Genomic DNA, 14,218 nt, shown 5'->3' on the forward strand with positions numbered 1-14,218 from the left:
ACCTCTTGTGACCTCAGTCTCACAGCTTCTAGAACCTTCTGTGACCTCAGCCCCACAGCTTCCAGAGCCTTCTATGACCTCAGTCCCACAGCTTCCAGAGCCTTCTATGACCTCAGTCCCACAGCTTCCGGAACCTTCTGTGACCTCAGTCCCACAGCTTCTGGAACCTTCTGTGACCTCAGTCCCACAGCTTCTGGAACCTTCTGTGACCTCAGTCTCACAGCTTCCAGCTCCCTCTGTGACCTCAGTCCCACAGCTTCTGGAGCCTTCTGTGTGGATCAGCACTTTGGGTACCTCCTGTGTGTGTGGACAGGTGAGAAGACCCACATCAGGTGGTGGCTGTGTACTCTGCCAAAGTCCAGTGGGTGGCTTTAGAAACTTCCAGAACACCCTGAAGCTGTGGCTCATACTTATGTGGTATGCGTTTTCAAAGACTGCTCCTAATTTCTATCATACTTCTGAAGGTGTCAAAGAGGTCAGCCACACCCCTGGTTTATGGACCACACTTACGACCACAGTAGGAAAATCTCACTGTGTGGTGCGCAGCCACTATGAAGAGGGACTTCCCATGGAGGGGCAATGCACTGTGACAGGGTTTGGCCCAGGTCAGTCCCCAGAAGAGGGGCAGCCACAGCCAGAGGAGCTTCAGCCTCCCAGGATACCTGGGGACTCTCGTTGGCTTCCAACAGGGGTAGAGAAGGGCATGTGGCTGGGAGCCAGGAGACAAAGGATGGGTGCTTGGGCCCAGAACCCTGAACACCACACCAGGAGTCAGGCCAGAGAAAGCCAGGACACGTGGGCTGTGAGCTGCATTCAACACAAGCCAAACTGCCTTGCAATCAGTCACGCCTGAGTTGTGGAAGAAAAACTTGGTGCGCAACTGTTGTGCCTGCCTCACCCTGAGAGAGCTCCTGGAGGTCCCCAGAGCTCTGGGCCAAAGCACTTCGCCCTGCCCAGAGCACGCACTTGCCCTGTGGTCCCTGGTGCTCCAGAAACTCTCAGCTGGGTGCTGAAGCCAGGCAGTGCAGCTCAGGGGGACTGCTGTGCGGGAGAGCAGCAGGGCCCTGAGAGGGTGACTTCAAAGGTCTCTTAAGCCAGTGTTGCGGGGAACCAAACGAGGACTCCCAGGATCTGAATTAGGTACGTTTGCGTGCATTCACGATCAAGGTTTTCTCTCCCACTATCTATCTTCTGGGGATTGTGCGCTGCAGGGCTGCAGACTGCTTGCCCCATGGGCCTTCCATTTCTGGATCCCCGGGCTCCAAGAGCCCTGCCACTGAGCGCACAATCTCTGATCCCATGAAGAGCTCTGCCCACAAGTCACAGTGCATCTTCCCACTCACTTGAACCCTCCTCTACCCCGGGTTGCTGGTTAATGGGGGACCTGCACATCACCTTCCTGTGGGCCTCTCCTCTGCTTCCTTGGTCCTGCCCCTGGGCCTTCCTCTTGTTACCCCCTCTCCCTACTAGTCTCAGCATGGACAGAGGGGTTTCTGTAATTGAAATAAAAGCAACAGGTCCTGGTGAAGTAAAGCAAAATGAAAAAAAATATGAAATGCCTCACAAAACACAAGGAGAACCGAAGGCCAACCAGCATGGAGACGCCTTGGGGCTCCGCCTTCCACAGAACAAGTCCCAGCCAATTTTGTCCTTTTAGCTCCATGTCTGATGTCTGCAAGAACTGGATTTGTTTAGTTAGGAGCATACTCCCACACATCTGTGATGCTAGGTCCATCTGGCACGGCAGTGGCAACAGGAGCTGGTGGGTCCCTGAAGGAAACAGAGGGCCGTGGCCAGGGTAAGGGCATGGATGCTGGGCGTGTGAAAGCCCCCGAGCCCATGGTATGGCCACCAGGGAACAGACACAGCAAGAGAACAGGGCGCTTCTGCACATCACCCCAAACCTGCCTGCTCATCGTCACCGGCTCCAACTGATAAGTCCCTTTCCTGGAATGAGCCCGCGCTAACCTCTCTGGCAGACAGGGGCAAGGCTGATGGATTTTGTTTATGGAAACTGACTATTGGGTAATCTTGCAGCCACGCTCAGCCATTGTCCCACAGGATATGAGATAAGACTCCCACACATCAGGAAGGGCGATTCTGAAACAGGGTGTCACTTGGCATGCAATGGGGTGGAGGGAAAAGGAATTCCTGACTGGAAAAGCCAACAGGAGAGCCCAAGGTCAGCTCTGAGCTGCAGCCTGGGGGCTGCCAACCTGGTTCAGGATAAGACTACACTTGGAGTGGGGAGCTGCTCTCCAGCCTTGGGGTACCCATTGCCCAGGCTGGTCCTTAGATAACAAGCTTTTCAATTTGGGCCTTGCACACCAATTTTTAAATCAAGCTGTTTGCTTAGGTAACAGTTGGGCATCAATTTCTTAAAACTACAGCCAAAAGCTAAGGCTGATTGCCAGCCACACCGCCACCCCCACCTGAGGACATGTCTGTCCCACTCCTTAGCATGTGGATGTGTCCCATGTTTCATGGCTTATGCTCCATGGCACAGACCCCTAGTCATGCCCAGATCTGGGGCCCCAGCACAGGAGCTATTACTCTTCCTGGACACGCGTTGGACAGTGAGGATGGCCCATGGGCCCAGCCCTCTCCCGGAGGATGTGGTGACTGAGGCACAAGGCGCACCTGGAACATGCACATCCAGAGATGGGACACACCTGGCTCAGGTGGGCTGAGGGCCATCTCTAGGGCCAGCACTAGAGGCTGCAGGAAAGTCCTCTTCTTGGGGCCCACTCGGAAGAGAAAATCAAGATAGGCACATGGAGAGGGGCTGGGCATCCTGGGGCTCTCACGCTTCCACAAGTGACTGAGAGAATAGGATTAGGAGGAGCAGGAGTCTCAGTCACTCCCCACCACCCCGCCTGCCCCAGTGCATAGGGAGGGGGAGCCTGGTGGCAGGAGGCGGGTCATTGGGGCTGTGACCTAGAAGCATCCCACTTCACTCTCTCTCCACTTCAGGATCCTCTTCCCCCAGCAGCTCCCCTTGCCCCGGGCCTCTCCGCCACACCACCCTGCCCTGGGGCAGCCTGACCCGTAGCATCACACACTGAGCCAAATGGAGCATTTTGTCCTATATGCCTCTGATGTCAGGTATTTTTCCAAAGATATAAGAAAGTAACTAAGATGTGGAAAGAACATGAGCTGCTGGGAGAACGCGGCAGCGGTCCAAAGAGAAGCGAGAGGACGTGGTGTCCGCCCCTGTGTGGGGTCACGATAGATCTATGTGAAGGCAGCAGAGTAAGCTTCTGGTAGAAAAGTTAGCTGTGGAAATTCTCATGGGTGTTGGCTCAGTTAGTTTTCTCTCATTGCTGGGACAAAATTCTCAACACCCAGAATTAAGGAAGGAAAGGCTTATATAGCTCACAGTTAGTGGAGGTTTCAGTCTGCACTCGGCTGGCTCCAAGGTAGCATGGCACACAGCAGAGGGCAGCCATACATGGCAGGAGGATGAGGGGACAGTAAAGAGGAAAGGGAGGAGCAGTAGCTGTGGTGGCAGAGACCAGAGAGAGCAAGCCTCTCTCCCTTCCTTGTATTACCTTCAGGCCGTCTGCCCCAGGGCGGGTGTAGCACTCACACCCATAATCCCAGCACTGGACCCTGAATTAATCACAAACTCTAGAAGCTGCCCTATGACTGCATGAGGCTTTAGGGGACACCTAGACTTGAACCATAACATTCAGGAGAACTTGCAGTTTCCAACAGCTTCTCCAAATAGCATCCCTAACAGTGTTCTGACAGCTTCTGTTCTGCCTTTTAGGCTGCTGGCAACAATCTTCAGGTGGGCCTCCCGCACCCAGCACCACACTAGTTCAACTCAGCTGGGTGTAAGAAGTTGACCACCAGGTAGAAATCCACTACAGATGTCAATACTTGAGCTAAGTTATCTATGATTGGAAGGAATGGAATGAATACTAAAATACAAATTGACAAGCTTGGAAACCCCAGTGAATGGGTGACCTCCAAGGACAGCCAGCATGTTTTTTAAAAAAAAATCACTATCAAACATGACTGGTCTCTACCTTTTATATAAATAAATAGGTCAGATAAACCAATAACAAGAAATGACCTTAGTATGAAGCATGGTGACAATCGCGCAGGCTGCTCTCTGCAAAGCGATGCAGATGGACAATGTGAAGCAACCGAGTTCACTGGAGAGGAAAACTCAGCACAGCATCAGCATGCAGCTGCCTGGGCACCAGCTGCCAGGACTTTATGACAGCACTCAGTGCTGACAACTCGGGGTGCCATAGGGCACGTGAATGAAAGTCCCCGGTGACTCACTTCCTTCCACCAGGGGGTCCCACGTTCTCCAAGGGGTGCCCTCGGCTACGCCCAGTCTCCCCACATCGGGGCCCCTGAGGATGCTCAGCCAAGCCATGGCATTTGCATTTTCCCAGATGCCATCCTTTTAGGTCAGGCTCCAACCACAAGCGGCCGCCAGGGCCCTGAAAGCCTCTGAAGCCCAGGCTGGCATCTCCTCTCTTCTGTTCCATCCTTAAAGTGAATCCTGAACCATTCTCTGTGTACTGCAGAGTGTCACGATATTAACCCACTCCAAACACAATTGTGTAACCAAAGCCCTTAGCTCAGGCGGTGGAGGAGACAGGCCCTGCGGCATCCACGGTTGCTCAAGCCCAGCATCCAGCACAGCTGAGGCAGGCAGGGGCTGCCTGGCAATGGATCTTGTGGGCACAGACACTCTGACCTTGGGCAGCTTCACCCAACACAGAGCAGGACTCCGTGGTTGTGTCCACGCCACACGGGGTGCCTCATCCAGCCTGGTGAGAGTGAGCTGCTGTAAGCACAGAGCTCAGAACTGGCAGTGGCCTGGTTCCCAAGGAGGAGGGACCTGGGGACCTACCCAAGTCTCCATGTTCCCCGGATCACCATCTCCTCACTTCCCCTTTCTCCTGCTCCATGAAGGAAGGCTGGGCCGCTGTGGATGGGAGAGGAAGGAAGCGGCTGGCCCCGGGAGGGCCATCTGTGCAGCCGGCCTCTTACTGTCTCCCTACCACCTGACCTCTTCTTTGAAAAGCGCCAGTCTCTCCCAAGGTCTGGGAAACACAACCGAGGAAAGCCAGGGGATGCCTCTTATAGGGATCGGCTGTTCCTCCCTTTCATGTGGTACAAGACCCTCCAGACAGCCCCTTGTGTAAACTCTTTAATTGAAGAGCTAATACAAACCAGAGCAGAAATGATCCATCCAAGAATCCTTGTCTGGATTCATTATCATTTTCAAAGGGAAACCCTGGGTCCCCCTTTTATCTGGTCTTGGATCAGCTGAAGGATGCGCTTGTTTAAAAGGGAGTTAGCAGAGGAGATGCCGCATTATCGCTGCTCCCACCGGGCTGTGGTAGAAGGAGGTTTACTCTACAGGTCCTTAATCTCAACTTCCAGGGGTGAGGAAACCCAGACTGCAGGACCCAGCTCCTGCCCTGCAGCTGAGATGCCCGGAGGAGGTAGCAACAGGCTTTTCCCATGCTCCCCGCCCAAAGTGGGGAGATGGGGACGAGTGACGCAGAGAACCTGTACCCAGAGATGGACAATGGGCTGCGAGGCTGGGGTCCCTCTGCTGACAGTGGGCATCCACTCAGCTTCGAGCTCACCTGTGCCCAACCGAGCACAGCGGCACAGCAGTGCAGGCGGTGAGCAGCAGGCAGAGGCCCCAGGTCTGTGCCCACTTTTGTCCGAGGCCTACCAAGACATCTCTCCCACCACATGAACTCCTAGGCAACACTCACTCAAAAAGAGGGCCGCCTGTTCACTTATAGACTGCCAACCAAGGACACTCCCTAGGTAGGACGTGACACTGTCTGTCCAAGGTATGCTCTGTGTGGCGTGCTGTGCTGCACACGCTTCTTGGCATGAAAATATTTCTAGAATTTTCACAGCCAAGGAGTGTCAAGTTGCAGACTCGGGACCAGTTCCTCCTTAAACCCAACTTCAAAGGGGGAAGAGGAGGCTTCTCAACACCCAGTTTTGTCTGATAACCTGGTGCACATTCTTGAGGACCAGGACCGGCAACATCCAGAATCTGTCCCTGCACTTGCAGGGGGCTCTGTCTAGACGGTCAGCAGCCATTCGGTCCTGCTATTGCAGAGTCAGCAGGGTGCCGTGTTCCGTCTTCGCTTGGGAGCTAAGGACATCTGCACGCTCCACAGCTCACCTTGCAAAATCCCTGAGGCCGCCCTTTTTCCAAGGGGAGCTCAGGAACCTGTTTATCTACTGAGGTACAGCAGAAGATCCTCCTCAGGGACAGCATAAGGGCCTAGTAACTTAAAAATAATTTTGACAGGCAACCTTAGAGAATCTAGCATTGATGTTCACAATAGGAGAACATTTAAAGTAAGTTTCCCTAGCCTCCACCCCAACTATAAACCTAACCCTAACACTAGTCCTGACCCTTTTTCTGTCTTTTGGATATGTGTTTGGAAAGGAAATATATAACTGCCTCTGTCCACTGAGATTTTTAACAAAGCACCAGGGAAAAAACTATAATCTGGTACGCTACCCTATGAAGATATGTCTCAAAGCCAAAAAAAAAAAGAGAGAGAGAGAGGATTTGCTTTACTTTTATAGTAAGTAAACTGCAAAGACCCAGAAGAAAACTCTGTCTTCTCTGCTGCTTATTTTGCTTGGAAAGGGACCGTGCTTCTCTAATGGGCGTCTTAAAGGGGACCAGAGCCAACCAGGAAGCAGGGCCAAGGTCAAAGGGCTGAGCGGCTCAGAGAGCAGCTTGGCCAGCGAGGCTCGCGGGCGCCACCCGCCGCCGCCAGGACTGCCAACTAGCGACAGGGAGGCTTGGTCTCTGGGGCAGTATTGTGACAGCGGAAACAAAATGCAGCGAGTGCGTGTGGTCAAATACTCCTCACAGATAATAACAGTTAAAATATACAGCTTAATTGAGTGAGTTTGAAGGACACCAGTATAAAAACAAGTGTCATCTGAGCATGGAACCCATTGACAGTAACCTCAAAAATATATTTATTGACATGATCTTGAGAAAATACATAAAATATAAATGAAGTCCCCAAGTTCTCCAGAAAGTCATAAAAAGACAATAATTTGAGGGGATAAAAATGTTTCTAGCTGTACAGATGAACAATCCAAGTAGGATTCCTTGTGAATTTGGCAATAATTTTGAAATTCATCCAAAAGAAAAATTGGCTTAGCCTTGCTTGTAAGACACAATCTGAAAAATAAGAGTGATGTGGAAGATACTAATTCTTCTAGCAGATATTAAAATGTACTTTTGGCAGGAACATTAATTGAAACATTAGAATATTGGCTTAAAATTTAAGAGAGAAAAATAATATGATGTACAAGCCTTGAGTTAAAGACAATCACATGCAGAGCGGTAGACAGCCACTTGTGGAATTCTGTATCCATTTAAATGTTGTGTTTAGCAACAGTAAAAATCAATAAGTAAATCTAATTTTAATAATGTGTGGTAGAGGGGCTGGGGAGATGGCTTAGTAGAATAAGCACTTGCCTGGCAAGTACAAGGGCCTGAGTTCAATCCCCAGTTCTGGAAAAAAAAAAAAAAATGTATGGTAGAACCTTGGACTGTAATTTGTTCTGGGAATGTTCCACAGGACCAGCAAATATCTCTAATGAATGTAAACTTGATAAACAACTAATATCTGTCTCTCTCTCTCTCTCTCTCTCTCTCTCTCTCTCTCTTCTCCTCTCCTCTCCCTCTCTCATGCTCTCCCTCTGCAGGATTATAGATGACAATCTCATAGCAGCAGAAGTTTAAGAAGCAGATCTCATATGCAGAGGACAAGAAAAAGGCAAAGGAATCTTCACTTCAGATGAAATTAGGGAGATGTGTACAATGCAGGAGGCAGTGCCACGTTTTATAAGAAAGCAATACTTGAGTAAGGCCATAGCAGGGCAGGCAGTGAGTCTGTTTAATGACTGTGGAATGTCACCTTTGCATGAAATCCTCAAAAGGGGGCAGAAGCAAGTGTCAGTAGATAGACTCCTTGTCAAAGCTTCACAACCAGAAGAGGATTCCTCTGGGCTGCCAGCATAGCAGAGATTCCATTGGCGACAGCGGAAGTCACCCCACACAGTGACCCTCCTCCCTCTTGACTCCCTCCACCAGCCATGAGGGTTTTCAAAGGTAAGTGCAGGTTAATTTATCTTTCTTTATATTTAGTATTTTCTTTGTGATTTTGTATTATAAATGCAGTATTATCACTTTTATGTGACTACTTTTGAGTTGTGGAATGAATTGTCTGAGGTTATCACTTCTTATGGGGAAATTCACTTTGATATACAAGTGCTTGGGATGACAAGCATTCATTCCCAGAATGAATTATGCTCCCAAACCAATGATCAAAAATATCAGAAATATTATATACATTGGCATGATCTTGAGAAGATACATAAAATAGAAGTAAAGCCCCCAAGTTCTCTAGAAAGTCATAACAAACAATAATTTGAAGGAATAAAAATGCTCCTAGTTGTACAGATGAATAATCCAAATAGGGTTATTGCATTTGATTTTTTTTTTTTACTGAACTTGATTTAACCCAATGTGTTGAAAATAGTAACACTTCAACATGTGATTTATCACCATACCATTAAGCATCTCCCTCACTTGTGCACTAAGGCCATAGGATTCGGACCGCTCACGGTCAAGCGCTGGACAACTGCACGCAGCTTGGGTGCTCCCACCTCCATTCCGTGGGCCATGGGACCAGGAGCTTTATATGTTATTGAACAGCATCAGGCCAACAACAGAGAAGAAAAACAGATACTGATACACAGTATGAAGTCCTGATACTGACTTACAAAATCCAGCTGCACAGCACATCCAAGCTGAGGCATCCGGCCTGACAGAAGAGAGGACCTGTGTGTCTGCGCTCCTCCTGGGAGGGCAGTCCTGAGTCCACGACCCAGAAAACACAGGTGGAGGGAAGCCTCCAGAGTGACTCAGACAGCTGCCCGGTCAGGCAGCCCTGGCGTGGCCAGGCAGTGCGGGAGAAACTTCCAGGCCCTGTTCCAATTTGGAAGTCCGGGAGGGTGTTGGCCAGTGTTGGGAAATCTGTCCACAGTGGCCGGGCCCCACCCGGGAGAACTGGAACTGAGCTTGGCGGAAGGGCCTGAGGGAGCCCAGCTGTCCTGTGGCTCAGGGCCTCGCTGTGGCTCCAACCCTAGTGGAGAAGTGGGGTGGCCTCAGGGCCAGGACCACAGGAGAGAATAGGGTAGGCCTGGATGAACAGCTACAGGAAAGCAAGGCTCTGTCCCAACATGACCCCCAAATTCCTACGCTGAGGTCCTACCCCCGTACCTTGGCTGTGACAGTACCTGGAGACAAGGCCGTTAGAGAGCTGCCCCCTGGGAGAGTCCTGTGAGGAGAGGAAACCTGGACGCAGTCGGGTGCAGAGGGAAAAGGCTGCAGAGCCCCAGGGAGAACGCCACCCGCCAGCGCAGGGGAGCCTGCAGAAGCAGCAACTGTGGGCATCTTCCCGTCGGACATCGGGCCTGCGAAGTCGTGGAGAAGAGCAGCGTGTGCTGCTGAGCTGCCCAGCGCCCGGAGCCCTGCCACACCCCGCGCAGCTGAAGCGGAGGGTTGCGCGGGTCAGTCCCGGCTCCCACGCGGGGGTCAGGTGCCGGCCAGGCGAGCGGCGAGACGCAACCCGTGGGCACAGCGCCGAGAGCCCACCCGCAGTTTCCTTGTGCGGAGCAGCCTGTGCGCCTGGTAAAGGGCCCCAAGCCGGCCCCTGGCCGTGGACAGGAGAGACAGAAACAGGTGGCCAGACAGAATCAAGGGACCCAGGTAAATTTACATTTCAAATAAGCAGCAAATTACTATTTTTGGCATGTGTCCAAATTGTCGCATGGAATGTGCCTGTTCTAAAGAAAAATATGGACGAACCGGCTTGAATATTAAATCCTCAACCAGTTAGTAAAAACATCAAACTCAGAGAGAGAGGAAAAGAGAGAGAGGCCATCCAGTAATATGTGCAAAAGGATCTAAAATCACCAAATCTAGACATGTATCCATCCCGTTAATTATTTTTAAATGTATTTTTTTTAGCAAATTGAAGACCAACTTTGGCTTTTTAAATAGAAACTTATTTACTTGGGAACCAAGAGAATGTGGTTCAACTAATAGGGCTTTCCTGGTGTTTGCAACAACTTGGCAACACGCTCAGACCCAATAAAATAATTCTTGGGTTTATCCTAAGAGTAGTAATTCAAAAGAAAAGTGGTAGAGGACAAGAAATAGTGCCTGATGTCATCGTTACAACCATGAAAGTAGGATGAGGCCTGAGCAATGACTGGTAAAGACGGTGGAGAAATAAAAGCATTTGATCTGGAGAGGCTCTTCCCTTTAAAATTCGCTCTTGCGTCATTAGCATACAATTATTTTATTGTAACGAACTATTCAAGCAAAGATGCAGTTTCTCCCCGCTCACACGAATGTGCTTCTGATAAACTATTGGCTGAAGCACGCTCTAGGGAAATTCGGCCTGGTTTTTTACGGAGAGCTGTCGGAGAGCTGGCCTGTGAGACTTCCGGTGGGGGACTTCTGGTCTGAGACTACTAGGCCTGCTCCTGGAATCCTTATGTGCGTGGCATTGTTTTCTACCTGGCATCTGAGTTTGCCGGTCTACAGGTTCCCAGGGTATCTGTAACTTTAAATGGGTACTCAAAAAGCTCTGACAGGACGGGGGAGATAGCTCAGCGGTCTAAAGCGCCTGCTTAGGCAAGCTTAGGCAGACGCAGGGACCACAGTTCGATCCCCATGCCACAGGGCTAAGCTGGGAAAAAAAAAAAAAAAAAAAAAAAAAACCCTCTAATCTGTCCTTAAACTCAGTGCGTTTCCAGCTAATGAAATGCTCATTTGTATCCTGTGGGTTGAAATAACCCCTGATGCTCGTGAGCTGAAGTTCGGTTTTAGTGAGGCGAGTGGGGCGCTGAGCATGCGGGGCAGTGGATGTTGCTCCCCAGTTCTCCTTGGAGCCAGGCGCTGCCTCGCGGGGCCCCTCCTGTATGCAGCTGGCTTCCTTCCTACATCTCCACCGTGTTGTGATGCAGCTGCAGCAGCTGGACAGATGGAGCTGCCTGATCGTGGACATCCAGAGTCCAAACGCGTGAGCTACATAAACCTCTTTTCCTCATAAAGAGCCCAGCTACTCTGCCATGCCCTGTGTTTTTTTTCCTTGTATGTGCACCCCTGGGGATGCCCAGACTTTCCTCTGGGCCTCAAGCCCCGTGCCATTTCTGTCTGACCTACAAAGGGGCCTGCTGTGTCACCATCCCTGGGTCTAGGGCCACAGTTATCTTCTTTTTGTGTCACCATGTTGCCCTTAGTCAGTTCCTAGCTGCATTCCCAGCCCAGGCAAGGCCAGCACACACCCCTCACCCAACAGGCACCAGCTCTGAGCCCTGTGAAGCCTGAATCCTCCAGGCCTCCTGCAGGGGACTGCAGGGACTGCTCTCTGCTGCACGTGCCCTTCTGCATCCCTGTCCCGGGAGTCTCGGTGTGCTCCGAGGCCGAGTGATGCCATTCTTAGCAGCAGGTTGAGGATGCACTGCTTTACCTCCACTCCTTCAAACACTTTATCTTTTAGACACCTCCATTTTGGATTGAAATGCAGGCTGGGGTAGGAGAAACCCATGCAGCATTCACCAGAGCCAACAAAACAGTTTATTATGACAGACAGGCCCTTTGGACATTCGGCAGAGTGTGAGGTGGTCCCCCCCCCCGCCTTTGGATATAGTCTATCTGCTCTATTTAGCCTGATCATGGTTCAGACAACAAATATCTCAATGGCCCATAAAACACATGACCTGGCAATGTGGTGCGACAGCATGGTGGGCGGGTGGCTCCCTCGGAGAGGACACAGCCAGCTCAGCTCCCAAGAGGTCAACAGATGTTGTGCAATGTGTGCAGCTGGGAGAAGAGAATCCAAACCACAAGAAGAGGCCCAGCTCTGCTGGCACCGGGTGCAGGACCAGGTCCCTGCAGGGCGCAAGGCGATGTGCGGGCTTGGGAAGATGGAGATCTGGCCGTAAGTGCACTTGCCACTGGCTCACTGCTGCCAGCCACCCTGCAAGGTACCCTCCTCTGAGAGCTTCACCCACTCCCTGTTCTGTCCTTCTGACTAAGCATGTATGTCTCCAACAGCCTTGGCTTGGGCTGGATGTGTCTTCTGGGGCCTCCTAATTAGTTATCCTCCTTTGCTCCCAGCAGCCCACCTGCCCTCCCTCGCTGAACAAGACAAGGCCAGCCCCACCTGGATCTGAGGGGAGGCCTGGGACGTGTCCTGAGGTCAGGCACTCCGCCAGTTTCCCGAGAGTTCATCTTGCAGCTCAATTCCTGAGAACCTAGAACCCTTCCAGCCTCAGCCCCAGAGTTGGATGTGTACCCACGAGCCAACTGCTGCCTTCCCCAGCTGCCACCCACCTGCTGCCCGCCTGGGTCTCCTGGGAGACTCTGGGATAAGCTTGCTGGTGACACTCTTAGACAGAAGCCTGAGGTCAGCACCACCCCACCCACGAGCCCAGCACAAAGGTGGTGGGTTTTGTTCTTATCTAAAATGTGTGCTGGTTCCACCAGTGAGAGAGCAGCACACTCCTGAAGCTGCCTTCAAGGAGGAAAGGCAGCGGGGGGCCTGGGAAGAAGCCCTAGGAGCACTTGACTGCGTGTCTTACCAGCATGGCACCACTTACTGCATTAGGGAAGCACTTATTCCACTGAGCCATCTCCCCAGCCCCACACTTACTCCATTAAAACAAACATGCACCAGTTGGTGCACACATTTTACAGATGAAATCAAAACAACTACCTCTTCCCAGCTCCCAGAACCAACCTGTCTCTCTCCTTCCCTCCTCCTGCCTCCTCTTCTCTTTCTCTCTTCTTCCTCCATCACTTACGACACTCACTGCTAGCGAGGCTTCCAGCCCTCTGTCCACCCCGTCTGTCCCACCACCCCTGCTGAGCTCCTGTGGTCGCCTCTCTGCAGCCGGGACTCCCTGTTGTGCGCGTAGAGTGAGCACCAAGCTGGGGTGCTAGCTGGAAGTCACTGCCCGCACCAACTTCAGGAAAGTGGAGCGGCTTCCTGCCTGCAGGGTACAGGGCTGAACTGGCCCCGAGCCTTGGCCTTCTGCTGGGGGTGAGGCTCAGCCTGCGGGAAGGCCAGTGTCTGTGGTGCAGGGTCAGTGACCAAGGAAAGGCCTCCTGCAGACAGGACCCGCAGTGCCTCCGGCACAGCTTCCTGGCCTCCTCTCGGCCTCCTTCCACAGCACCAACCACATTCTGCTCTCGTCCCCCCAGTGCCTCTGCATGGCTCTTTCCACCTGCCTGGTCCTCCACAGAGCCAACCCAGGTGAGAGCTCCCCACAACGCCTCCCCAGTCTAGCTCCGCTGAATGCTTACTGGCCAAGCAGACTGCTGGGGGGCAGCCCGGCCCCAGTCCTGACCCCCCAGGTGTGGTGAGGGCCCCCAAGCTCCTGCTGCTGAGAGCAGCCCTGCACTGCAGCTGCTCCTGGGAGCCCTTAGGCCCATTGCTTTGGCCTTGGCTGCTCATAGCACGTGGGCACAGGCCAGGCCCGTCTGCACAGCTGTGCCTAGACTGGACATCCACAGCCCCTGGCCCAGATGTAAAGATCAGGTACATTGGAGTAAGCACAGAGAACCTTGAGAAGTCGCTCCCAGCTGAGCCCCAGGAAAATGAAACTATCCGGCTTTTCTGCATGTCCTTAGGACCCAGCCCTGGAGTGGAAGGGGTAGAGGGGCTGGGCTGGGGCTCTGGGCCCTGCCAAGTGCCCTCTTGGGATCGATGTGTGCTCAGGAGAAAAGTGAACTGGCTTCCCATTGCCAGGCAAGCCCAGGGATCACCCAAAGGAGTCGCATCACGTGAGAGCCAGGTGCTGCAGGCCCGTTTAACACCCCGTTCAGACGTGCTCCTGTTGGTTCTCTGGGCGTGTACTTGTTACTGGGCTGGGGGTCTTATCCAGATTCCTGGTGTTCTGAAGGAAGAACTAAGCAGGGCAGAGGAGCAATGGTTTATCTGAAAGAGAAAAGACAAAACCTGCTCCACAAGGTGGAGTGGGCTGGAGAGAAGGCTTCCCAGCACCAGCGGGGCTTTGTGCAGGGTTCAAGCATCTTATGGTTTGGGGCAAGGTTGAGGATTTGGCTCCTGTCAATGAGTGGCTTGATTTGGCCCCCTTTTTGGGTAGT

The 14,218-nt window shown here is 52.1% G+C and overlaps 1 long non-coding RNA gene across 1 annotated transcript in view; it reads right to left on the minus strand.

Moving 5' to 3' along the window:
• The window catches only part of LOC111818374, an 8,789-nt gene extending 6,039 nt beyond the window's left edge, over positions 1-2,750 (minus strand). The window contains exon 1 of the long non-coding RNA XR_002822381.1: positions 2,673-2,750. This is a non-coding gene — a long non-coding RNA (uncharacterized LOC111818374). The remainder of the gene's footprint in view (positions 1-2,672) is intronic.
• Positions 2,751-14,218: the final 11,468 nt, after the last annotated feature.

Source organism: Octodon degus, unplaced genomic scaffold (assembly GCF_000260255.1).
Source record: "Octodon degus isolate 3935 unplaced genomic scaffold, OctDeg1.0 scaffold00089, whole genome shotgun sequence".
In the NCBI taxonomy this organism is placed as follows: Eukaryota; Metazoa; Chordata; class Mammalia; order Rodentia; family Octodontidae; genus Octodon; species Octodon degus.